The 25917-nt window shown below is 35.9% G+C and overlaps 1 protein-coding gene and 1 long non-coding RNA gene across 2 annotated transcripts in view; both read right to left on the bottom strand.

Moving 5' to 3' along the window:
• The window catches only part of ALDH8A1 (aldehyde dehydrogenase 8 family member A1), a 459215-nt gene that overhangs the window by 84547 nt on the left and 348751 nt on the right, over positions 1-25917 (bottom strand). The gene's annotated exons all lie outside the window — the stretch shown is intronic.
• LOC309811323 overlaps positions 18107-25917 on the bottom strand; it is a 31104-nt gene continuing 23293 nt past the window's right edge. Inside the window, exon 3 of the long non-coding RNA XR_014295132.1 lies at positions 18107-18258. This is a non-coding gene — a long non-coding RNA (uncharacterized lncRNA). The remainder of the gene's footprint in view (positions 18259-25917) is intronic.

Genomic DNA, 25917 nt, shown 5'->3' with positions numbered 1-25917 from the left:
GCATTGTCCAAACTATTTTCATAAGATATGTAATGGAATTAGGAAACCCAAATTTAGATTAGGTGCAATGAAACTGTCTTCCTGAGAGAGAAAAGGTAATTATAGAAAGGCCTTTCAAAGAAAAGTGATGGAAACACTTGGTAATGTTTCCCCGAGACCTTCATAGAGCCGGGTGACAGGGAGAGGAAGCTGGTCTGGATAACCTATTACTTCTTTCCCCAGGGCAGTTTCATGACCGGAGTTACCAGTGTAGAGAGCCAAGACAATGAGTGGAATCAAGCCATGCGTGGGACCAAAATAAACTGGGCTAATGCTCTGACTGTAAGGAATGGCTTGGTGCCCAGACGCCACCTGTGAACACTGAGCCCCCTAGACCCTGCCCCTCCTTCCCGGAAGGCAAGATTCCCTCACATGCTACCACCCCACCAAACCACATCTAGTAGGACAGAAGCCCGAGTATGTTATTACAACATTCTTATACTATTTCCCTGGATCTCCTTGAGTTTCTTTTCTCTTAAAAAAAATTTCGTTTTGAACATGGCTCAAAAATTAAAACTATACAAGAATGTACACTGAGAAGTGTCACTCTCCTCTGTCCCCACCCACCACCTTCTCCTCATGCCCACTCTAAGTTATTACCGAATTCTGTTTAGCTTTATATTATTGTTTATGCATATCCAAGTAAATATTCTTATACCTCTGTTTCTTGTACAAAAGATTGAGTTCAGGGCTTCCCTGGTGGCGCAGTGGTTGAGAGTCTGCCTGCCGATGCAGGGGACACGGGTTCGTGCCCTGGTCCGGGAAGATCCCATATGCCGCAGAGTGGCTGGGCCCGTGAGCCATGGCCACTGAGCCTGTACGTCCAGAGCCTGTGCTCCACGACGGGAGAGGCCACAACAGTGAGAGGCCCACGTACCGCCAAAAAAAAAAAAAAAAAAAAAAAAAAGATTGAGTTCACTCTTCTACGTTTTGCTTTTTTTTCATTTAAAAATATAGAGATTTCCCCATAGCAGTATGTAGAAATCCTCCTCTTTCTTTTTGACAGTCGCATAGTATTCCAATATATAAATGTTTTAGTTTTCATTCAACCAGTCTCCTAGTTGCTGTACTCTTGCATAGTTTCCGGTCTCTTTATTACAAACAATGCTGCAAGACACAAACTTTTGCATATGCTATTTTGTTTGGGTACAGATGTAACTAAAAGCTAGATTCTGGGATCCAGTTTCCCCAACTTAAAGGGTAAATGCATTTGTAATGTTGATATTTCCAGCCTCCCTTCCTTAAGAATTGTAATTTTCTTTTCTCCCTCCAAATGTGTGAGAATGCCTGTTTCTCTACATCCTTACCAAGAGAATGTGTGTCAAACTTCTGGATTTGGCTAATCCAATAGAGGACAAATGTTGCCTTAGAGTAGTTTTAACATTTGATCTCTTATCATGAGTGTGACAACATATTGTCATAACTTTCAGAGACATTTTAATTTATTTTTCTGTGAACTTTTTGTTCATGTCCTTTGCCCATTTCTATTTTTGGTGGGTGGTTTTTTAATCTTGATTTCTAGGAGCTATTATATATTAAGGAGATTAGCCTTTATTTATGGAGAACAAATTTGGAGGACTTACATTACCCAATTTCATAATTTATTATAAAGCTACAGTGTTCAAGACAGTATGGCAATGGTATAAAGATAGACAATTAGATCAATGGAATAGAATCCAGAAATAGAACCACACTTACATGATCAATAGATTTTCAACAAATGTGCCAAGGTAATTTAACAGGGGAAGTACAGTCTTTTAAACAAATGTGCTGAAATAATTGTATATCTCTATGAATTAAAAAATTAACCTTGCCCCTTATGACATTTTATAAGCAAAAATGAACTAAAATGGACCATAGACCCCAATACAAGAGCAATAAAACTCATAGATAAATGCATAGGAGAAAATCCTTGTGATATTGAGTTAATCAAAGATTTATTAAACAGGGGACAGAAAACACTGATTATAAAAGACAACCTTGCTAAAATGGACATTAGCAAAATTAAAAACTTATGCTCTAGAAAGACACACTGACTGAAGGAAATAAAAGGCAAGCTGTAGATTGAGAGTAAATACTTGCAAAGCATATGTCTGTCAAAGGGCTTGTTCCAGAATCTATAAAGAATTCTTACAATCCCATAGTAAGCAGACAAACACAATGAAAAATTTGGCAAAAGATTTGAACAAATTCTTCACAAAGGGAGATATACAGATGGCAAATAAGCATATGAAAGTATACTCAACATCTCTAGTCATCAGGGGAATGCAAATTAAAACCACAATGAGATCCCACTACATGCTCACTAAAATGGCTAAAATTAAAAAGACTGGCAATACCAAGTGCCAGTGAGAAATGTGGAGCAACTCTAACTCCCACACAGTGGACATGCAAAATGTTACAGTAATTTTGGAGAACAGTATGGCAGTGTCAAGTTTTTGTAAACATGCATTTATCATCCAACTCAGCAATCCCACTCCTATGGTTTTTTTTTGTTTTTTGTTTTTTGTTTTTGCGGTATGCGGGCCTCTCACTGTTGTGGCCTCTCCCGTCACAGAGCACAGGCTCTGGATTCACAGGCTCAGCGGCCATGGCTCATGGGCCCAGCCGCTCTATGGCCTGTGGGATCCTCCTGGACCGGGGCACGAACCCGCATCCCCTGCATCGGCAGGCGGACTCTCAACCACTGTGCCGCCAGGGATGCCCCCACTCCTATGTATTGAAGTAAGAAATTAAATATATGTTCACCTAGAGACTTTTATATGAATGTTATAGCAACATTATTCATAAATGATAAAAGTAGAAACAACTGAATGTCCATCAATTGATGAATTCATACTGTGAAATACTACTAGAACTATCATGGAACACAATGTTAATATATTGATGCATAACATAAATGAACCTAAAAACATTATTCTCAATGAAATAAGTCAAATCAAAAGACTATTATAAACTGATTCACTTTGTTATAAAGCAGAAACTAACACACCATTGTAAAGCAATTATACTCCAATAAAGATGTTAAAAAAAAGACTATTATAGTATTTCTCTTCTTATGTTAAATTCTAAAAATGGCAAAACCCTAGTGTCAGGAAGAACAGTGATTTCTAGGATCAGAGGAAATATTTACATTAAGGAAACATTAAAGAAACATTAACATTAAGGAAATATTAAGGATGTAAAGAAACAAGCATTAACATTTCTAGGATCAGAAGAAAACATTAACTACAAAGAGGCATGAGGGATTTTGCAGGGAGGTAATGGAAATAATATATATTTTGATTCTGATGGTGATTATGTGATTATATGGAATTGCCAAAACTGATCAAACTGTACAATTAAAATGAGTGAATTTTATTTTATGTAAATTGTATCTCAATAAAGCTGATCATATAGTTCAAGTGGAATGATAATAAAAATATAACCTATCAAAATTTGTTGATTGAAATTAAAGGAGTACTTTGAGAAGAATTTAAAGCTTTGAAGGCTGATAATAAAAAAAGGAATCTTTTAAATCAATAATCCAAATTTTTGTTTTAAAGTACTAGAAAAAGAGAAAATAATACCTAAAGTAAGTAGAAGAAAGGAAATATTAAAGAAAAGAGAATAAATAAATAAAGAAGAAAACAATACAGAACATTTTAAAAGTCAAAAATTGGTTTTTGAAAAGATATTTAAAAATTTATAATGCCCTAGAAATCTGATAAAGATAAATACAACTAACCAACACTGTGAATGAAAAAGGGAAATCCAATAGTTTTTAAAATTATCATAAGAGAATATTGTAAAAAACTTTATGTCAATATATTTAACATCTTAGGTAAAATGGATGAATTTCTTGAAAACTATTTTTACCAAAACTGACCCAAGAAGAAATAGAAAACCTGAAATGTCCAAAATTGGTTTGAAAATTAAATTTATAGTAGAAACCTGAACAGAAAGAAAATGCCAGACTAGATGACTGCACTGGTTTAGAGAACATTTTTTAGAAAACAGAAAATAAAGGAATAGTTTTCAACTTATTTTATGATGGTAACATAATCTTGATACCAAAATCTTTCAAGGACATTACAAGAAAAGAAAATAATAGACCAGTATTCCTCATGACCATAAGTGCAAAAATTTTTACTAAAATATTACCAAATCGAATTCAACAATATGTAAAAAGGATAATACTTTATGACCAAGTAGTTTTTATCTCAGGAATGAAGGGTTACTTCAATATTCAAAAGTCTAATATAATTTATCACACTAAGAGAATAATTCTCTCAGTTAATACAGAAAAAGTTTGAAAAAATACAAACCCTTTCATGGTAAAATTTCACAGCAAATTAGAAAGAAAAATCTCCTTGGTCTAATAATGGGGTCAATGAGAAACTTATGGTTAACAATACACTCACTGGTAAAATAATCCTTTTCATATAGAAATTGAATTCATAATTTTAAAATTCCTCATGATGACATCCCTAGACTCAAATGACTTTCGTAGTAACTCAATTAAACATTTGAGGAAGAAATTACAGTAATTCCATTTATAATAATATTAAAGAACATAAAATACTAAGAACTGAATTTTCCAAAGTAAAGTACAAGACCTTTGTACTAAAAGTTATGAAACATTACTGAGAGAAATAAAAGCAAACTGAAATGAATAGAGAGATGGAAAGACACACCATATTTATAAGCTGGAATAATGGATTTCATTAAGATTTCAGTTCTCCTCAAATTGATCTAGAGAATCAATATAATGCCAGTCAAAGTCCCAGCAGGGTTTTCTCCCTCCAGAAATTGGCAAACTGATTCCAACATTTATATGCAAATGCAAAGTACCTAGAATAGCCAAAACAAATTTGAAAAGAAGAAGCAAAGTTGGTGGATATACATCATATTTCATGCCTTGCTATAAAACTATAGAAATCAGAACTGTGAGGTACTTGTAAGACTAGACAAGTAGAATAGTCGATAATAATTCCACACATAATGTAAGGTTAATGGATTTTCAACAAAAATACCAATGTAATTCATGGAGATGAATCCTCCTTTTAACAAATGATGCTGGATCAACTGGATAAAAATACAGGAAAAAGAAATGAACCTCAACCTTTATCTCACACCATTACATAAAACTAAGATTTATCATAGATCTTACTGTCAAGACTAAAACTATAAAATCTCTAGTACAATTCATAGGAGACTACCTTTGTAACCTTGAGGAAGGCAAAGTTTATCAAAATTTAAAGATTTTGCTCATCAAAAAATCCTAAAAAATATGGAAAGACATGTCACTAACTCTACTTAATATATATGTCAAAGGACTTGTATCCATGGTATATAAACATCTCCTACAAGAAGCTTTTTTTTTTTTCTTTTCCTTTTTTAAAAGGAGCGGGTGACAATAGCTTTGAACACTTTACAAAAGAAAATATACAAATGTTTAATGAGAACATGAAAATTTGCTCAACATCCTTAGTCAACAAGAAATACAAACTAAAACCATACTGTGATATCACTTCACTCCTACAAGAAGAACAAAAATTTAAAAGTTGACATACACAAATATTCGTGAGGATTTATGGGCAACTGCATTTGTCATCATTGCTGATGGGAGTATGTAATGATACAACAACTTTGGAAAACTGTTTTTTGTTTTCTTATCAGATTAAACATGCAGCTACACCATGACCTAGTAATCCTACTTCCATATATTTAAGAGAAATAAACATATATGTATACAAAAAGATTGATCGGAGAGTATTTATAGCACCTGTATTTGTAATAACCCCAAAATGAAAAAAAAATTCAAATGTCCAGCAACAGGAGAAGGGATTAACAAATTGTGACATATTCATATAAATTGAAGAACCGTTCATATATACAGTAATATGAATGAACCTCACAGACTAATACTATGTGAAGAGGAAATGTTATTTCATTATATAAAGTTCAACAGCAGATAGAATTAATTTATATATGTTTTCTCTGGAGGTATTGTGTGGAAGAGAGGACAAGAAAAATGTTGAAGCTTTTGAAATATTCTCTGTCATGATTGTGCTGTTGGTTATATAAGCATATAAATTTGTCAAAATTAATCAAATTGTACATATAAGATTTGTATGTAAACTTTATCTCTATAAAATGTAATAAACCAAGGTATTGCAAGAAGAAAAGGAGAGGGAAGATTTAAAGAATAGAGGAAACTAATGTGAATTAGATATTTCCCTTCATTTTTGAACTTAATCCTTCAGCAATTTCCTTCTTTCTTGCACCTCTCCTGTACAAGTTTTTTTTTTCCTTTTTTTTTTTAATACAGCAGGTTCTTATTAGTCATCGATTTTATACACATCAGTGTATACATGTCAATCCCAATCTCCCAATTCATCACAACAACAACACCCGCCTTGTCCCTTTCCCCCCTTGGTGTTCATACGTTTGTTCTCTACATCTGTGTCTCAATTTCTTCCCTGCAAACTGGTTCATCTGTACCATTTTTCTAGGTTCCACATATATGCATTAATATACAATATTTGTTTTTCTCTTTCTGACTTACTTCACTCCCTACGACAGTCTCTAGATCCATCCACGTCTCAACTAATGACCCAATTTCGTTTCTTTTTATGGCTGAGGAATATTCCATTGTATATAAGTACCACATCTTCTTTATCCATTTATCTGTCGATGGGCATTTAGGTTGCTTCCATGACGTGACTATTGTAAATAGTGCTGCAGTGAACATTGGGGTGCATATGTCTTTTTGAATTACGGTTTTCTCTGGGTATATGCCCAGTAGTGGGGTTGCAGGATCATATGGTAATTCTATTTTTAGTTTTTTAAGGAACCTCCATACAGTTCCCCATAGTGGCTGTATCAATTTTTATTCCCACCAACAGTGCAAGAGGGTTCCCTTTTCTCCACACTCTCTCCAACATTTGTTGTTTGTAGATTTTCTGATGATGCCCATTCTAACTGGTGTGAGGTGATACCTCATTGTAGTTTTGATTTGCACTTCTCTAATAATTAGTGATGTTGAGCAGCTTTTCATGTACTTCTTGGCCATCTATATGTGTTCTTTGCAAAAATGTCTATTTAGGTCTTCTGCCTTTTGGATTGGGTTGTTTGATTTTTTAATATTGAGCTGCATGAGCTGTTTATATATTTTGGAGATTAATCCTTTGTCTGTTGGTTCGTTTGCAAATATTTTCTCCCATTCTGAAGGTTGTCTTTTCATCTTGTTTATGGTTTCCTTTGCTGTGCAAAAGATTTTAAGTTGCATTAGGTCCCATTTGTTTATTTTTGTTTTCATTTCCATTACTCTAGGAGGTGGATCAAAAAAGATCTTGCTGTGATTTATGTCAAAGAGTGTTCTTCCTATGTTTTCCTTTAAGAGTTTTATAATGTCCAGTCTTACATTTAGGTCTCTAATCCATTTTGAGTTTATTTTTCTGTATGGTGTTAGGGAGTGTTTTAATTTCATTCTTTTACATGTAGCTGTCCAGTTTTCCCAGCACCACATATTGAAGAGACTGTCTTTTCTCCATTGTATATCCTTGCACCCTTTGTCATAGATTAGTTGACCATATGTGCGTGGGTTTATATCTGGGTTTCTATCTTGTTTCCTTCATCTGTTTCTGTTTTTGTGCCAGTACCATATTGTCTTGATTACTGTAGCTTTGTAGTATAGTCTGAATTCAGGGAGTCTGATTCCTTCAGCTCCGTTTTTTTCCCTCAAGACCACTTTGGCTATTTGGGGTCTTTTGCATCTCCATACAAATTTTAAGATTTTTTGTTCTAGTTCTGTAAAAAATGTCATTGGTAATTTGATAGGGATTGCATTGAATCTGTACATTGCTTTGAGCAGTATACTCATTTTCATAATATTGATTCTTCCAATCCAAGAACATGGTATATCTCTCCATCTGTTCGTATCATCTTTAATTTCTTTCATCAGTGTCTTATAGTTTTCTGCATACAGGTCTTTTTTCTCCCTAGGTAGGTTTATTCCTAGGTATTTTATTCTTTTTGTTGCATTGGTAAATGAGAGTGTTTCCTTAATTTCACTTTCAGATTTTTCATAGTTAGTGTAAAGGTATGCAAGAGATTTCTGTGCATTAATTTTGTATCCTGCAACTTTACCAAATTCATTGATTAGCTCTAGTAGTTTTCTGGTGGCATCTTTAGGATTCTCTATGTATAGTATCATGTCATCTGCAAACAGTGACAGTTTTACTTCTTCTTTTCCAATTTGTATTCCTTTTATTTTTTTTTCTTCTCTGATTGCGTGTCTAGGACTTCCAAAACTGTGTTGAATAATAGTGTTGAGAGTGGACATCCTTTTCTTGTTCCTGATCTTAGAGGAAATGCTTTCAGTTTTTCACCATTCAGAATAATGTTTGCTGTGGGTTTGTTATATATGGCCTTTATTATGTTGAGGTAGGTTCCCTATATGCCCACTTTCTGGAGAGTTTTTATGAGAAACAGGTGTTGAATATTGTCAAAAACTTTTCCTGCATCTATTGAGATGACCATATGGTTTTTATTCTTCAATTTGTTAATATGGTGTATCACATTGATTGATTTGCATATATTGAAGAATCCTTGTATCCCTGGGATAAATCCCACTTGATCATGGTGTATGATCCTTTTAATGTGTTGTTGGATTCTGTTTGCTAGTATTTTGTTGAAGATTTTTGCATCTACAGTCCTCAGTGATATTGGTCTGTAATTTTCTTTATTTGTAGTATCTTTGTCGGGTTTTGGTAGCAGGGTGATGGTGGCCTCACAGAATGAGTTTGGGAGTGTTCCTTCCTCTGCAATTTTTTGGAAGAGTTTGCGAAGGATGGGTGTTAGCTCTTCTCTAAATGTTTGATAGAATTCACCTGTGAAGCCATCTGGTCCTGGACTTTTGTTTGTTGGAAGATTTTTAATCATAGTTTCAATTTCATTACTTGTGATTGGTCTGTTTATATTTTCTATTTCTTCCTGGTTCAGTCTTGGAAGGTTATACCTTTCTAAGAATTCATCAATTTCTTCCAGGTTGTCCATTTTATTGGCATAGAGTTGTTTGTAGGAGTCTCTTAGGATGCTTTGTATTTCTTCAGTGTCTGTTGTAACTTGTCCTTTTTCATTTCTAATTTTATTGATTTGAGTCCTCTCCCTCTTTTTCTTGATGAGTCTGGCTAATGGTTTATCAATTTTGTTTGTCTTCTGAAAGAACCAGCTTTTAGTTTTATTGATCTTTGCTAATGTTTTCTTTGTTTCCATTTCATTTATTTCTGATCTGATCTTTATGGTTTCTTTCCTTCTGCTAACTTTGGGTTTTGTTTGTTCTTCTTTCTCTAGTTCCTTTAGGTATAAGGTTAGATGGTTTATTTGAGATTTTTCTTGTTTCTTGAGGTAAGATTTTATTACTATAAACTTTCCTCTTAAAACTGCTTCTGCTGCATCCCATGGGTTTTGGATCATTGTGTCTTCATTGTCATTTGTCTCTAGGTATTTTTTGATTTCCTCTTTGATTTCTTCAGTGACCTCTTGGTTATTTAGTAACGTTTTTTTAATGTCCATGTGTTTGTTGTTTTTTACGTTTTTTTCCCTGTAATTCATTTTTAATCTCACAGCATTGTGGTCAGAAAAGATGCTTGATATGATTTCAATTTTCTTAAATTTACTGATGCTCGATTTGTGACCCAAGATGTGATCTATCCTGGAGAATGTTCCATGCGCACTTGAGAAGAAAGTGTAATCTGCTGGTTTTGGATGGAATGTCCTATAAATATCAATTAAATCTATCTGGTCTATTGTGTCATTTAAAGCTTCTGTTTCCTTATTTATTTTCATTTTGGATGATCTGTCCATTGGTGTAAGTGAGGTGTTAAAATCCCCCACTATTATTGTGTTACTGTTGATTTCCTCTTTTTTTTAATCAATAGTTTCTTTTTTTTTAATTTTTTTCTATTGAAGTATAGTTGATGTACAGTATTATATAAGTTACAAGTGTACGGTATTGTGATTCACAGTTTTTAAAGGTTATACTCTATTTATAGTTACTATAAAACCTTGGCTATATTCCCCATGTTGTATAATATATCCTTGTAGCTTATTTTATACATAGTAGTTTGTACCTCTTAATCCCCTACCCCGATTTCTTCTTTTATAGCTGTTACCAGTTGCCTTATATATTGAGGTGCTTCTATGTCAGATGTGTATATACTTATAATTGTTATATCTTCTTCTTGAATTGATCCCTTGATCATTATGTAGTGCCCTTCCTTGTCTCTTGAAGAATTCTTTATTTTAAAGTCTATTTTATCTGATATGAGTATTGCTTCTCCAACTTTCTTTTTATTTCCATTTGCATGGAATATCTTTTTCCATCCCTTCACTTTCAGTCTGTATGTGTCCCTAGGTCTGAAGTGGGTCTCTTGTAGACAGCATATATATGGGTCTTGTTTTTGTATCCATTCAGCAAGCCTGTGTGTTTTGGTTGGAACATTTAATCCATTCCCGTTTAAGGTAATTATGGATATGTATGTTCCTATTACCATTTTCTTAATTGTTTTAGGTTTGTTTTTGTAGGTCCTTTTCTTCTCTTGTGTTTCCCACTTAGAGAAGTTCCTTTAGCATTTGTTGTAGAGCTGGTTTGGTGGTGTTGAATTCTCTTAGCTTTTGCTTGTCTATAAGCTTTTGATTTCTCCATCGAACCTGAATGAGATCCTTGCCGTGTAATCTTGGTTGTAGTTTCTTCCCTTTCATTACCTTAAATATATTGTGTCACACCCTTCTGGTTTGTAGAGTTTCTGCTGAGAAATCAGCAGTTAACCGTATGGGAGTTCCCTCGTATGTTATTTGTCATTTTTCCCTTGCTGCTTTCAATAATTTTCCTTTGTCTTTAATTTTTGCCAATTTGATTACTATGTATCTCAGCGTGTTTCTCCTTGGGTTTATCCTGCCGGGGAATCACTGCACTTCCTGGACTTGGGTGGCTATATCCTTTCCCATGTTAGGGAAGTTTTCGACTATAATCTCTTCAAATATTTTCTCGGGTCCTTTCTCTCTCTCTTCTCCTTCTGGGACCCCTATAATGCGAATGTTGTTGTGTTTAATATTGTCCCAGAAGTCTCTTAGGCTGTCTTCATTTCTTTTCATTCTTTTTTCTTTATTCTGTTCCGAAACAGTGAATTCCACCATTTTGTCTTCCAGGTCACTTATCCGTTCTTCTGACTCAGTTATTCTGCTATTGATTCCTTCTAGTGTAGTTTTCATTTCAGTTGTATTGTTTACCTCTGTTTTTCTGTTCTTTAATTCTCGGTTTTTCTTAAACATTTCTTGCATCTTTTCGATCTTTGCCTCCATTCTTTTTCCGAGGTTCTGATCATCTTCATTATCATTATTCTGAATTCTTTTTCTGGAAGGTTGCCTATCTCCACTTCATTTAGTTGTTTTTCTGGGGGTTTATCTTGTTCCTTCATCTGGTACATAGCCTTCTGCCTTTTTATTTTGTCTACCTTTCTGTGAATGTGTTTTTTGCTCCACAGTCTGCAGGATTGTAATTCTTCTTGCTTCTGCTATCTGCCCTCTCCTGTACAAGAAGTTTTTGTTTGCTTAATTGATAATTCGCTATCGTAAATTGCTAGTCTAAAGCTCTTTCGTTGCTGATTTGAATGGGTTGACTTCAGTAGGATCAGAGAAAGAACTTCAAGGGGCTGTAGTTATTATTTATTAGATTCTCAATTATTAGATTTTTAATTATTAGATTGTTAGTATGTTCTAGCAAATGTTATAAACATGCTATTGTGATATTTTATTTATCCTCACACACACATACCAAAAAACATATGAGGTTCATATTATACATAGAAAAGTTAGCTGAGGTTTAGAGACCTGCCCGAAGGTGCACTGTTAGGGTCAAAGTTAGACTAGAACCCAGTCCAGTTCTGGACTCTTGCCATTTTATCCAGTTTAGGTAACACTGCAGAGAAACAACTTTACCACCACTACCGCCCATCCCAAATTTCATATCCTTGTCTCCTCTTCATTTCTTTTGGTTACCATGTGGTTTGTTAGTTCATTAATTCTTTAAGTCATTAAACAAGGATTTACTGAAATGAGCATGTATCTGTGCAGGAATGTGTTAGGTGCCTGCTAGGAAGGAGTTAAAATCTAGTGTGGACACAGAAAAGGGAACAAATTCTGATAGCTGCCATGATAAGGGAAAGTAGATCATGAGATGGGAGTGAGCCTCTGGAGGGATACCTAAAACAGATTCTGACACCAGGAGGCAGGCTGGGGCAGGGAGACTTGTCGAAAGAGATGAGGTCAACAAGCCAGCCAGGTGAAATAGCAGGGAAGAGGACCCTTCCAAAGGAGCAGCTAGTGCACAGACAGGCCATCATGACACAGTGTGTCCTTTTCTGGAACCACATGGAAGTTTGTTCAATGGGCAGTTTGAGGGACGAAAGAACGTGAAGTAGAGACTTGACAATTAAGTAAGGGTTGGCTCATAAAAGGCCCTGCATTCTTGGTGAAGGCCTTTGAATTTTATCCTGAGGCAGGGTAGAGCATTCAAGGATTTTAAGTTCTTTTAGCGAAAGGATTTTATTTGTGCTTTGGAAAGAGCATGGTAGCTGGATTAGGGAGAAAGGAAGAGTCAAGCTACTGTTGGAATTATACTGGCACAACAAAATGGGTGCTTAAAGTAAGACAGCTGCAGCGAAGAAAGATGAGAGAGATGAAGAGGACTGGTTAGCATACCCACCCACCTTCCAATTAGTCAGGAGATTTCTTTCTCTTAGATCCCTTTCCTGGTGTTTTTCTTTTGAGAAGAAAGTATGAAACATTGATGGGTCCCAGGCTTGGACCAAAGTAGCTGGTGGTGATGCTTACTGAGATGAGAATGCCATGGCCATGGCAGGGCCATGTAATATTCCTTCCTTACCTCAGGTGGAAACCTCAGGCAATAGCTCCTAACAACTACATGGTACTGGACCATTATCCAAATTGTTCTTTCATATGTGATTCTGTTGTTCTTCAACAGGAATATGTATATACCCTTGTCTAGTTCTTTGGTCATAGCATTGTTTACCCATTAATAACCTCTGATAGGAATTTGCCAATTAAGGCCACTGGCCAGATGAAATTTATTGTTCTCTAACCAAAACCATCTTCACTGGCCAAATGAATCAAATTAGCTAAGCCATTATTATATTTTTGAGTAGGAAAACATGCATGCACAAAAAGCCCTGCTCCCCCTTTTTTTCTTTTCTTTTTCTTTCCTTTTTTTCTTCATCTTTTTTTCTTTTTTGCTTCTCTTTCCTTTCTCCATTCCTCTGTTTTTTCTCTCTCCCTCCATTTCTCTCTCTCTTGTTCTCACTCTCTCTCTGTCTTTCTTTGTTAATCTGGTAGAAATATTTCTCCGAACTTGAAATGATTCCACTGATTGGTTCTAGCACAAACATTATGCACTCTGAAATCTGGAGTCAGATAGAAATGTGACATGGAGTTTGACATTTCTATGGAGAGTTTCATAAAATATCCCCTTCTTACCACCTCCTGCTCTTCACATAACCCATGGTTTAACTTCTGCAAGATGGATTACATTGTCTCCCCCCAGCTGGTATGCAGATACCACCTCATGGAAAGAAGTTTAAAAATAATTGTAAGCTCATTAGATGTGGCAGCATCCGGGTGAGAGGGAGGATACTGGATGAGGGGAGAGCGGACACAGGAGATGAGGGAGGGCATATGTTTCCACTTATAAGTGAGAGCTTTAAAACTGTGCCAAGCAAAGCGCTGGTGGACCAGTGCAGAGTAAGCACAAGAGTACGAATCACCATGTTTGACTGTGACAAAATACTTTGGCTGAAACAATAAAACAATTTTAAGGTAACCTTTATGGGGACTTTCAATCATTGCTCCATTGCAATCAACACATGATATACAAGGCTGATGAAAAGAAAAATGTACTGGGAAGCCAGCCATGAACTCAAAATATGGGTTTTCCATTGACTTGTTATAGGAATTAAAAAGATTTTTAATTCATTTGGATTTCAATATCCTGACCCATCAAAAAATAAAACAGTAATTGCTACCTCGCAAGACTTTATGAGAATATACTGAGACAAATTTTGTGGAAAATCTTCCAATAGACATTTATTTTATTATTACCAATTATTATGGAGAAACAATTTTCAGTCAGAAGGTATTTAGTTTAAAAACAGAAAGGCACAAGAAAAATTAATTTGTGGCCAAAACTGTTTGTGTATAAAATACTGATCTCTCTCCAAAACTATAGGTAAAATAGTGAACATTTTAATCCTTAGTGGAGACAATTACTACAATAACAACAATGTCTTCTGCACAGATCATTTTTGCTTTGGCTCTTGTGGAATAAGCATCACATGGAATATCAGTTAATGGAATAAAAGCTGGAACTATGAAAATAGATTTTAGTTTCTTAAAAATATCACAAAAAATCATTTTTGCAGTAAAATGATCTTCATGGCAGTTATAATGGTATTGGACATTTGCACTGATGAAATTATAACAACCATTTAAATTAATTTTTGCTTTTTTTGGAATTTGATTTTATTTTTATAGCATGTATTCAACTGTTGAAAGCAATATTACCTAAGTTCTCCATTTCAGCTTCTGTAACTCATAAGCAAAGATCATGATGTGTATGCAAATTTAAGTAAATAGAGACACAGAGGTCATTGGGAATCAAGACCTTTTTATACTTTCATTACCAAATTGGAGCTCTAGCTACATTTTGGTAGTGAATTTGGACAACTTTCAAGTTTCAGGTTTTGCTAACAAGGGCTATTAAAATAAACAAACCAAAAACCTCTGAATAAATGGAGTACATCCTAGAACATTGCCTCCAGCTAGACAAATCTGGTTCATTGGGGGTAATGACTTGATCAGTGACAAGTGAACCATTACACACAATCCATATAACTAGAGTATGAATGTAGCTGTATTCAAATATTAATGGAGTAAATATTAAAACATTCCTTTCCAGCAATGATGACTTGATCTCAAAAGCATATTAGTAATAAATAGCAAGGGTTTAATTTCTTTAAAATCCATAAGAAGAGATGTAGATTTTTTTTTCCATGAGAATAACAACCTACTTAATGTTCAACTCACTAGAGAGATTAGTGTCTAACTTGGCAATTAAGACACAGACACACAAGGACACACACAAAGCAAGTACTGCAGCTGTTGTCCTTTATCATTTAGTCAGCTAGTTGGAGCAGAAGACAGTTAACTACAGACCACTTTGCTGGATTTAATCAGGCTTTCTGTAAGAGATTCCACACAGTATGATCTTTACTCTGAAGAGCTCAGAGTCAGGAAAACCAATTTTCCATCTACTTCATATTGCCATCTACCAACCAGCCATTCTTATTTAATAAAGGCAGGATAATTACTATGTTAGCGACAAAGATAGTCAATTTTATTACATTTCTTTTTATGGGTAATCAGTTTCACCATCTTAAAAAGAGACACAACAGTATATGAACAAAGCCTGGAAAAAAGGACTTGGGAAAAGGAGAAACAGCTGGATTGGAGTAATGGGACTGGGAGTGAATTTCATTTTCCTATCTTTTATTGTTGTTTTTAATGTTATTTGTGTCTTTAAACTCCTGATAGAGTAGCAAATGTTTATTAACCTAGAATACACTCATGGAGAATTTTTAGTTATGTGAGCATAAACTAGTCTTGTTTCATTTCGTGCCAGCTGTGAAATAGATGTTCACACAAATTCAAGATAAAAAGTTTTGTTTGGGGAGTAGGTGGTTTGCTTAATCTGAGAACAAATTATTTTTGAGCAATACCTTCATCCATTTCTATAAAATCTTCATGATAAGAACACACAATCTAAATTCTTGGCTTCAGCAGATTTGTCAGGACCGAAGGTGGCAGTTCTGTTTTCATCATGAGATGACATTACTCTAAGTACTTGAAAATGATATAATGGACTTTCTTTAAGAATTTTCTATAGTTGAAGGCTATTTTAATGACCCAGTAACTTGTCTTAACAGCTCTGGGTTCTCACTCTCTTCCTCTACTCCCACTGCCTCCCAGTCTAGCTTTATTGGGCCAGTCTTCCTAACACTTTGCTTTGCACATGACTGCTCTCCTGCTAAACACCTCAGTGGCTCCTCGGTGCCTACTGAACACTTTTTTTTTTTTTTTTTTTTTTTTGCGGTATGCAGGCCTCTCACTGCTGTGGCCTCTCCCGTTGCGGAGCACAGGCTCCAGATGCGCAGGGTCAGCGGCCATGGCTGACGGGCCCAGCCGCTCTGCGGAGTGTGGGATCTTCCCGGACCAGGGCACGAACCCGTGTCCCCTGCAACGGCAGGCGGACTCTCAACCACTGCGCCACCAGGGAAGCCCCTGAACACTTGTGATGGGTTTTTCCCAAGGTTTTCTATAATCTGTTCCCACACAAATAATACAACCTTTTCTTCTAAATCCCAACAAAAACTTCAGTTTCTCCTACTTAAAAATCCTTCTCATTCCTTTCAAAGGATCTAAATCTTACTTTTTGTCTCCCAGTTTAATTTCTGTACCATCCAACATGTCTTCCTTGAGAATCATAGCCCAATTTGATGGTTCTTCTTTCTGAATTCCCATGAAAACTTCTATTTATTTATTACGTATACTTCTCTTACCACACAAGCATAAATAACCTTGGATTACTTTTAAATCCTTAATATATATTTACTTTTTTTTTTTTTACCAGATCAATGCCCCTTAAAATGGCTCTTTTTGTTATATTTATTTTGAATCTTTCTAACACCTATTATATACCCAAGAATTGGTAAATTGTAATAACATGGCCTTGAGTAGATACTCAATGGATGCTTGTTGAAAGAACGAAGGTGCAGAATACCATACCCAACCAAGAAGCAAGACTCTTGTTCCAACTTTGCTCTATTTTAATTAGAGTGATATTGGTCAAGTCCATTTATATTTTTGGTCCTCCATTTTCTTATCTATGGAAGGAGCCAAGTAAAAGAGATGAACTTTCGATTCAGGATTGTTCTACTTCCAGTGAATATCTATCTCATTCTATCACCCAAGCCTCACCTTCCCTTAAGAATACTTGTCAATGGTGATGTAAGAACTGCCTTTCAGTAATTCCTCATCCAGCATTCACAGTGGAAATTTACCGGGACAATGTGCTCCCTATTAACTCTCTTTCCCTTACTTTCCACTTTTGTCCTATATTTGGAGATCCCTTGGAATCTGGAAGCACAGAAATAGCTACAGCAAACCTGGGGAATAAGCATGAAGAGACCTTAGGGACTCTGCCAGCCTGGCTCTGTGGCTCAGGTAACAGGCCAGCCAAGGCAGAGCTAGAGCTCAGAGCTGGAGGGTAAGTTCATAAAACAAGCATAGGAGCATTAAGCCTGAGGAGGAGACAAGGTTGAATTATAGGGTGCAGGCCAAAGCTCAGACTTCAAGCTGGCAGGTTGCTCTGAGAGCGCCAGAGGTCAAGATCCAGCAGGGGCAAAGGTGGAGGTGTGGTCAGGTGGTAGGGGTAGGAGTGGTGCAGGAGGAGGTGCTTTAAGATCCAGAGATCTCAGCTGCCCTGACTCATGCATACTTGGAGGGATAAAGTCTGAGAACGTGAACATGTCAGGACTTGGGTCCAAGCTGGCCTGAGGGGTCAGGGAAAGAATGGAACTTCAAGTGGAAGTCCAGGAGCAGCAGTGAGGCACCCAGGAGAGCAGCTGCAGCAGACTGTAGTCCCGACTCTGGGAAGGCTGCTGCCCACAGCCACGGGGGTCTGAGCACCACGCTTTGAGTCTGCAGATAAGGACTGTAGGGTGTAGGGCAGGATTCTCCTGGTGCTGGGAAAGCAGTGCCCTCTGTGTCCTCAGAAACTTTTACCAGCTTTTCCAGAGACCTGGAGGGCACGATCTCCTCCGAAGTCCTTACAGAGCTGTTTGCTGGCAACAGTTAATGTCCAAAGAGGTGTGTGCGTGATGTGCCAGGGGCGTGCTGGTTGCAACCCTAATGACCCCAAGGCTTCTTGAGTTAAGTTCTGGATCAGCATTTCTTAACAGGCGAGATGTCTCCGGTTATGGTGGGCTCACCATCTAGACCCACGGGCAGCACACAGATTAATGTAGATCAAGTCCTTAGACAACCAAGGGGCTCCACAGCCTCTCTCTTCTGGTGCTTCTTTCTTGCTTCCTGTGGATAACTCTGGAATGAAGGAAACCAAGACTGAGGGGCTGGAGAACGCTGCAGGGATCCTAACTTTCTTGCTTAAGGAAGCTCTTAGCAAGTACCCATCTATCTGCCTTCAGGGAAGAAAACATTATTCTCTTTAGTCTTTCAAGTTCAGAATTGAGGACCAAATGCTCTCATCAGCAGTCTGTGTCCCAGTGCATATTCTTGTGGACTTAGTTTCAAAATGTTCTTTCCTAAATAATCCATTGAAGATGACATAGAACCCAGACACTTACCCACCACATTTTATTTCCTTAGTGAGTAATTATGACATTTGTTCAGCTATTTAAATGTGTTCTCTGAGACAGGTAAAGTAGAACATACTAGTTAATCAAACAACTAATTCTTGGCTACTTAAACATATTCTAAGCACTTAATCATACTTAAAATAGATTATTAATGAAGCTTATAAACCTTTTTGAAGCTCTGAAAGTGAATTTCTCTGCAGGCTTAGAGAGTATTAATCCATTTAGATTTTTACTAAACAAATATTATTCATGCTTTAATTCCTGGGAAAAGAGCTTTAGAAAGCGAAGTTCATGTTCTGTGGTCCTTCACCGGGACTAGTAATTACTTACTCTGTGTGGGAAGCACTGAGCTCGGGTTAAACATTTTTCAAGTTACTCCCAAACTTAGGGAACGTCAGTGACCTACTTTTATATTACTAAAAAAAAAGAATGAGAGGACAAATTGAAGACTATAAGGAATAGTTTTGCTTTAATACTTACTGCATTTAAGGTAAATAGGTCACATTTTCTTTTTCTCAAGATTACTGTCCCACAGGAAAAAAAAATTTTTAAGCAGACTATTTCATTTTAGTGTTTTTTTTAAAGAGGAGGATTAATATAAATTGCCTTCTCACCTGTTTTTAAAATAAAGGACTGAATGATAGTATTTATTTAACAAATATATATAGCAATATATTAAAAGCCTTTAATTTGACAACAGGAGAGGCAAAGGTAAAGGATGAAAGAGGCTCAAGAAGAAAGAGGACAGGGCCTCCCTGGTGGCGCAGTGGTTGAGAGTCCGCCCGCCGATGCAGGGAACACGGGTTCGTGCCCCGGTCCGCGAAGATCCCACATGCCGCGGAGCGGCTGGGCCCGTGAGCCATGGCCACTGAGCCTGCGCGTCTGGAGCCTGTGCTCTGCAACTTGAAAGGCCACAACAGTGAGAGGCCCGTGTACCGCAGAAAAAAAAAAAAAAAGAAGAAAGAGGACAGAATATGAATACTATCAACCCCTTCCCCAAGACAAGACTGATATTACTTTCAAAAAAATAGGCAGTTCTTTAGAGTAGGGGTTTACAGAAAACTTTTTCTGTAAAGGGTCATAGAGTAACTCTTTTGTATTTTGCAGACCACATACCTTCTCTGTTTATTATTTTGGCTTTTTTTTTCCTTTTTATTTTACTTTTTTTAAGACAACACTCTTAAAACGTTTAAAACATTCTTAGCTCACACTTGTACAGACAGTGAGCTTAATTATACTCGCAATTGGTACAGTTTGCTGACTTCTGCTTTAGATTTTAGAATGGGGCAAATGTTGCCAAAATATGCTCACTAGTAATTTTATATAAAATTTTCAAGTAAAAGGGTTCTTGACATGGAAACTTCCTATTTTTAATGGTAAGTGGAAATCAATGTGGAAATTTTAGCTTTCCCAAGAAAAAGAAAGGCCCTTCTCTTGAGGAGTAGCTTCTCTACCTTGTGGCCCTTCAATTAGGATAGCTCTGAAAGCTTTGACACGCTTGTATATTTCCAATTTCAGGAATAAAATCATCCCTGACTATCTCCTCTGCAGGCAGGCTATTTCCTGCAGCTCTAGCCAAGGCTTTCTACTCTGAAGCATGGTTTCTTCAACTGGACTCTGAGGTCACACAGTTGAGGTCACTCAAGTTCTCTACAGAATTTTTAAGGTTTGCATTTTCATTTCTAAAGGTAATAAAATAATTGTTGTGATCAAATGTGGGATCATCTGGGTGATCACTGTCAAAATTGGTACCATTAGGGGAATTCAGTGCCCAATGAATTCAAGAGCTCTGGCTAATAGGAATACGAGTGAAGAACAATGATATCATAGCATCCTGTACCTAGGAAGGTTTTGCTGCAGTTTGGTTAAAACAAAGAGCTGTGAGTGAATACAGCCATCTTATCATTTAATAACACTGTAGTATCTTCATGTCAAACCAAAATAATTCTGCTAGAGTAGTGCCAGGGGCTTGCTGCCAGCAGTGGTTTAACTTCTGGAAAGCCACATCATTGATTCAACTATCATAGTTAACTTAGATTTTATTGAATTTGGTTAGTGTAGCTACATTGTAAATTTTTTTCAGTTTTTCACTTGTATAAGAAGTAAAACTACAATAATAAAAACAGCAAGACAGCACCTCATGTCTGTATCTGTATTCTTTAAAATACACCTATTTCTTACTTAGTGAAAAACATTAATCAATATTGCACCAAAACTCAAAAAAGCTACAGATCAGATATTTATTATAATGAGTATGTATACAAATATCTTAATAACGAAGGTATTTTAAGTCAGAGGTAATAACCTATTTAAGCTAATATTTGACAAAACACATTCTGGAAGCTCAACAATTGAGACTGTCATTGTTGAAATTTATTGTAATTGACAGAATTTGACTGAAACTTAAACTACCACCGTCACCAAGATATAATCTTTCTTGTACTATCAAAGCCTCTGAAGAAATGGTGAGCAGTTGCTTGTGCATGACTTTAAAAGTTTTAGCTTTGTTTTTGTTATCTGAATATTGTATATGAATAAGGCAATGCAAATAAGATCTTTGTTTAATATCCAGTTTTTAATGACTAAATCTGGTGGCATTAAAGAATACATATATTTTCAAAATATGAAAGTCTCTCACTTGATTCAAAATAGATGACTTTTTTTGCACTGTCAATGATTAAACCTGTTTGTGCAATTATTGTCTTAGTTTAAATGTAACCTAGTAGCTGACTTTGCGTTCATATGATATGCTGGATTCCTAGCTAACGAGCTATCAGTATGCCAAGAAAGTATTTTGGTTGTGTGGGTCTTTGTCTATTTTACTTTTCATATATTTAACTTGGGACTTTGGTCTCAAAAACAGAAATTCCCTTTGGACATTTCTGAATTTTTTGTATCTGATTTTTTTTCTTTTGCAATGAAACCATAAATGCAGTTCCTCTTTAGAGTTACCTACCTTTTACAAGAAGGAATGGGAATAAAAGCAGTAGCTTCTACTTTTTGGTCTTAAGCTTCCTTCTAAAAATTGGTGAGGAACCCAAAGAGGTTTTGTTTATGTGGATTATATCAATCGTTATTTACCATATCAGAAATTAAAATTGAGAAGTTTGAAAAATATTTTTAATGCATTTAAAATAATAATAATCAACTCATTACCTGTTAACATAAATAACATTTACTGAAAAATAACTGTATATTCAGAAATGGAAATAATTAAGGAGAAGCATACATTTATTGTACAGTTTTGTAGATCTCTTTAGCGTCTGGCTTAAAAGAAAATTCTGGATTTTCATATCTGCTTCTGCATTCAATATGTTGCATTATGTTGTTTTAGTTAAAGTATGTGAAGAAAATCTGGCCTCACACAGATGTGTATTTGGAAAAAGGGGGAGTATTTTAATAGCCTTTCCAGATGATTATGGATATTCTTCTTTGATAGAATACCAAAACTTGGCAAGTGGTGCTTTCTTAAAGATTAGTTGCAACATGAAGTTTGAAGTCATATCAATGAAATTTGCTTATTTGGTTACATTAAAATTCACTATCCTAAAAAAAAAAATCATGTATCTACCTTGAACTTTAAATGAATATTTCACTCGTGGCTTTTGTAACATTAAGTATTGGTCATCTGGAAATTTTAGTTCAATGAGATATGCAGATCTTGCAAATGTTGACACATCATTACAAAGTATCCAAGAAATCACATTTGTTAATATCACCTATCTCATCAGCATTTTAAAAAAGTGTTTAAGTTTTGGAAAGCTGTCAAGTTCAAGATGGCAGCTACATATTTCCCAAAACTCTATTTTTCACTTCAAATTTTAAATTTTATCATTCACAGCACATACTGCCAGGTCATTTTTTGAAATGACAGACACACTTTGTTCATTTTCAAGAAAATGTCTGCCAAATACCGAAGTCTGAAGAACCACAGTTGGTCTGTCAATTGCTCTTTTAAGTAAAAATAAGTAGGTTGTGCAAGCAGTCACCATTATTCATAGAGCAGACCACCTTGGAGGCTGTTGGTCTGACTAGATTACTGCCTTTGGGTTAGGCATGCACGCTGCTCCAACTGTCTGTGGGAAGCAGGCTGATGTGGAGAAAATGCGGACACTTATGCCTGAGGAACTTCCTAGAGTAACTTCCTCAGCAGGTGCTGTGGCTACGGCAGTTTCCCTCTGAGGAGGACTGTAGGAATGGCAGCCGTGCTAAGGTCTGTTGTGTCCTATAGATTGATCATTTTAACAAACATAGACTTCAGGGAACCTTAGGCAAAAGGATGAGGAAGTCTTCTACCTCCTCTTCGGGGGAATTATTTTTCTTTTAATGCTTTCTTTCTTATCATTCTTTATCCATTCCACCCCATCCTACTCTTAGTGTTCAGTGCCCTCAACAGAGTTCCAGATGCCAGTCATCTTATTCTCACCACCCTAACTTCACATACCTGTCTTGTACACTGCTGCTTTGTCTGATTTATTTGCCCAGAATCCTGCTTTCTGTGATGGTAACTAATGTATGACTAACCTATCTGTGAAAATGTTACCAACAAGAGCTAGTGAGAACATGAAGTTCCCTTCCCCTCTACATAGTGGATATTTCTAAAAATGGTGGCAGACCATTGCAGGAGCCGAGGACAAGGAAATCTTGAATGAAAACGTGGTACTAGTCGGTGAGAAGAGGAGCTTTAAATAATACCACACAAACATCCCCTTTGTCCACCTAGATGTAGAGTAGGCCCAGGTTGGGCCTAGTGGAACAAAAGAAAAAGTTAGCAAAAAACGATACAATTATTTGTGCTATTATATCTGAAGCAACTAGAAAACTAGCAACTTTTCATGGTCCATTATAGCTCTTAGATCAATTATTTATTTTTTCTCATATATTACTACATAGGCAAAACAACCCAGTCAGCATCTCACTTTGAGATCCATTATTTTCTCCTCTCACCTCTTGTAAATTATCTACAAATAAGGTAAGATTTGCTTCATTGATCTAGCATGGAATAGAAACTTTCAGTGAAATGTTAAAACTCTAATGGAAAGAAGGCCAACTCTTTTAAAACAGACGATTATTTTTCAGATGCATATATCATACTGGTGCCATAGATAACCCAATTGGTCTTTTAAAAATGAGTATGATGGTTATTGTGAATATAGATATCTAATCTACACACTTGTCTTCAAGGTTTGAAGTTACTGTAAGCAGAATAAGAGTTCATCCCACGGGTCATTTGCAGAATTTGAGAGTGATAGAGAGGGAATAATTATGTATGTGACAAAGGGGGCTGTCATATCACACAGCATTTAGCAAGTTTTCTTCTGATTCCCATTGCCTCTGCAGTATTCAGAGAAACTCAGAAAGAACACATTTCAGAGTATCAATGGAGCCCTCAGCACTACCTGGTGCTTTTTGTAAGGAGATTATAAATTCACCCAGTAAGAACTGTAAACCTCCATGCATTTTTTAATTTAAAAAAAAGGTAGGTAAGAGTACGGGGATATCTTAACTGTATTATACAAATTTGGGTTTGAATTCCACATTTACCAGCCATGGAGTGGTTATTACAAGCTCTTTGGCCTCCGTTTCTTTCTGTGTCAGACTGGATTAACACTTGTCTTGTATGGTTGTTAGGGGATTAGAGATAATAGTGTTAAGTCAAGTGCCTCGCACATGGCAAGCACCCCTGGTATTGTTATTTGGAGAGGTGCTATGGGTAAACTGTTTACATTTAAAAGACATTCACATTCTCTGAGTTTGATGTTGCTTGAAAGCCTTCTTTCCTGTCTGGTGGCTGACTTTCCCTTTTCTTATTGTTCTAAGAATACTTTTCCATTTCGCCCATTGTAAATAGTAACAATTGTTCCGTTGTTCCATCAGAAGAGAGAAGCCTTCCTGGTGCCTGGCTGACAGAGCTCCCTGTCTGAACTGTCTAACAGCTTTGGAGCTGGAGACAAAGCACTGGGCTGTCACTTCCTCCTCTGGGAAGAGAATAGGGTCCCCAACCAAAATAGATCCTCATCGTCTCACAAACACCACCCAAAATAAATACTACGGAAATGAGGGCAAAAATCCACTGTGGTGGATATTCAGACAGAATTCTTCTCAAAATAAAAAATGTTTTCAAAGTTCGTAGGAAGCAGTAATAGATATTACATACGGCACGTGAATCATTGTTGTGCCAGTCTCAGTTATAAATTAGTAATATACAACATACAGGGCAGTTCTATTTGGATTACTTGAACATAGATAGATCTAGAGAAATATGCCTATGGAGCTACATTTATAAACAGGAATAGCCTAGGCAAAAGTCACAAGAACCAACACACCCATGGACTTTGATGGAAAATTAGTTAAGACCTTGGCATTAAAAAAACCCATAAACTTTAGCTCTCTCACATCCATAATGAAGCTTGGAATAAAAAGCTTTTAAAATTAAAGCTGGGTGCAAATTAGTGATAAAGATTGGGGACAGGGGAAGGGACACCAAAAATAAACATTGAATTACAAGAGTAATAAGTATTTAACTTTTCAGTTAAATTATTGCTAAATTCAATTGTTTCTATTCAAACAAAATAATGATTTTTATCAGTCATAAATTTGCTAGCTTTTTCCCCTTATTGGCTTATTTCTCTATTGTCTGAACTTTAGATGACATCTAAAGCTGAGAGAAAATGCCAATTCTAATCCAAATTCAAGGTCAATCCATTGATAATATTATATAGCAGAATTTGAAAAATGTCAGATTGTGTAACTTTTCAGACATAAGGAGCTTTATTTGCCTAAAAAAGTTGCATTTCTTCATTCATGAGAAAACCAGTTTATAAGAAGGTAGCATCCTGGTCTACTGAGATATTATTAAATATCTGGAGAAGAAAAGTATCTAATGAACTTTATAGTTCTGTCTCAGAAATGGGAGAGAGTTCTTCATTTAACAGCTATCTAACTTTACTTTAAAGTTATTGGAATCAAAGTGGAATGATACTGATATTAAGAAAGATAAGTCAATAGAAAAGAATAGGGTCCAGAAGTAGATCCAAGTGTATCTGGGAGTGAAAGTCATTAGGGGAGGAAGTATAATATTCATTATACATACAATTCAAAGTACATATGATAAACAAAACTGGGATAATTGGCTATCTATTAGCAAGAAAATAACATCAACTCCTATCATATAATATTCAAAAGTAAATTCCAGCTATATTAAGGAACCAAATATAAAACACGAAAAACTATAAAGATATTAGAAGAAAAATCAGGAAAACATTTGTATAGGTATGGAATGAGAAAAGCTTTCTTTAGCAAGATAGGAAACAGGGTAAATCATATTATATTTTTTAAAAACTATTCATACTATAGATTACTATGTAACTCATTTATGAAGGAA

The sequence above is a fragment of the Mesoplodon mirus genome, assembly GCF_964341445.2.
Source record: "Mesoplodon mirus genome assembly, chromosome: 10".
Taxonomy (NCBI): Eukaryota; Metazoa; Chordata; class Mammalia; order Artiodactyla; family Ziphiidae; genus Mesoplodon; species Mesoplodon mirus.
The sequence above is the reverse complement of the archived record's forward strand: the minus strand, read 5'-3'. Positions and strand labels throughout refer to the sequence as shown.